Below are 2,500 nucleotides of genomic sequence, written 5' to 3' on the forward strand. Positions count from 1 at the left end.
TAAAATAGAATATCCCACCCGTCCGACATCCACAATTGCAAGGATAAGCCACCAACACCCACACATGTCCTACACAGGGGTGCACCCAACACCACCACACTGCCTCCTGTTACAGCACAGAAACAATGGCAGGAATGAATCGCACAGGTCTGCCACTCCCTTGCCGCAACCACAGACGCGGCGCGCCTCCAGTCACGAGCGAAAAGCGCATCCTGACGAGACATAACTGCTGTCACATACTGACGCTGCCTCAGACATCCACTTACAATGATCACTACCAACGAACCTCGGCCCCCCCCCCCAACACACTATCTCTTACCACGTTGTGTACTGTAATCCAACCCATTTCGCACCTTAACCTAACCCATTTTGCACCTTAACCTAACCAAATTTGTAACGCAATTTGTACCGCAATGTAACGCAATTTGTACCGCAATGTAACGCAATTTGTACCGCAATGTAACGCAATTTGTACCGCAATGTAACTCAATTTGTACCGCAATGTAACTCAATTTGTACCGCAATGTAACTCAATTTGTACCGCAATGTAACTCAATTTGTACCGCAATGTAACGCAATTTGTGCCTTAACCTAACCCAAGTTGGGCCTTAACCTAACCCAAGTTGGGCCTTAACCTAACCCAAGTTGGGCCTTAACCTAACCCAAGTTGGGCCTTAACCTAACCCAAGTTGGGCCTTAACCTAACCCAAGTTGGGCCTTAACCTAACCCAAGTTGGGCCTTAACCTAACCCAAGTTGGGCCTTAACCTAACCCAAGTTGGGCCTTAACCTAACCCAAGTTGTGCCTTAACCTAACCCACGTTGTGCCTTAACCTAACCCACGTTGTGCCTTAACCTAACCCACGTTGTGCCTTAACCTAACCCACGTTGTGCCTTAACCTAACCCACGTTGTGCCTTAACCTAACCCACGTTGTGCCTTAACCTAACCCACGTTGTGCCTTAACCTAACCCACGTTGTGCCCTAACCTAACCCACGTTGTGCCTTAACCTAACCCACGTTGTGCCTTAACCTAACCCACGTTGTGCCTTAACCTAACCCACGTTGTGCCTTAACCTAACCCACGTTGTGCCTTAACCTAACCCACGTTGTGCCTTAACCTAACCCACGTTGTGCCTTAACCTAACCCACGTTGTGCCTTAACCTAACCCACGTTGTGCCTTAACCTAACCCACGTTGTGCCTTAACCTAAGCCACGTTGTGCCTTAACCTAACCCACGTTGTGCCTTAACCTAACCCACGTTGTGCCTTAACCTAACCCACGTTGTGCCTTAACCTAACCCACGTTGTGCCTTAACCTAACCCACGTTGTGCCTTAACCTAACCCAAGTTGTGCCTTAACCTAACCCACGTTGTGCCTTAACCTAACCCACGTTGTGCCTTAACCTGCTCTGTAATTGGCATATGACACGTTACATTAATCCAGTGTTGTCTAACCACAACCCTCTGAATATAGTTCGCTACTCGCACCGCCCACCCTCTTGTGTATCGTTTCATGTTCAACACTTCGCAAGTGTTGCTTACTTTTTACATGCTCCCGCTGTACACTGTAATGTGGACGACTGCAGGATGTACATCGCCCCCCCCCTCCCCCCCTGCCTTCGCACGCTGGTCGTTCAGGTGCTTGCGTGTTCAATGCCCTTCGCAGCTGTTCACTGGCATTCGCATGTCGAAGCGCTCAGTCTACGTCGTGGTACGGCCTGTGTCCACTGTCCGCTGATGTCGTAAGCTTAACCCTCACATTGTACTGCACATAGGTCCGTATGTACTGAATGATACGCTGTGGCACATGTGTGACCGTACAACGACTGCGCCCAACAACAGCGAACCATACGGTCCAAATGTTGTGCACTCAGCCACGTGCCGTCTCCCCATAACAGCTACATTGCAGTGTGGTACGCCATAGAGACGTGTGGGAGTAACGGACGCCCTGGATGGCGATCAGCATGAGCCGTCTGTTGATGTAGTGGCGCGTGTATTCAAACGTAGTCGTCTCTTCTCACACAGTGTGATAGCATGGTGCACCGCGTTCCACATCTGCGACATGGTACAGATGCTGGTTGACAGTCGGTCTCGTAATGGACATCGCATACGTAGGGGGCCACCTCCCACGCGTTCTCTAGTCGGGCACATTTTGTTGCGTGTATGTGGGCAGACGTAGTGTGTCGTGACACCTAACAGACAGGTATGCAATAATCGTTGCATTTGCAAACTGGGATGGACGTCTCCGTTTGCTGGTGACGTTACGCAAATGAACAACTGGTAAACCCATTGTGGTGCGGTTGTTGTTGCTGGAGGTAAATCAGTAAGGGCAAATCTGTGTGTGAAGCGATACGCGGCGGTGGCTGGGTGGGACCGTCCCCGGCCGGTGAGGGGGGGCCGCCCGGCGTGCTGGCCGCGCGGTGCGTGGGCGCACGCGCTACAGCCGGCTGGTGGGGGCGCCCAGTGGCAGGCGCGCCGGCCGACGGACGCGGCAGGCGG

This window comes from Schistocerca cancellata, chromosome 3, assembly GCF_023864275.1.
Source record: "Schistocerca cancellata isolate TAMUIC-IGC-003103 chromosome 3, iqSchCanc2.1, whole genome shotgun sequence".
Lineage (NCBI taxonomy): Eukaryota > Metazoa > Arthropoda > Insecta > Orthoptera > Acrididae > Schistocerca > Schistocerca cancellata.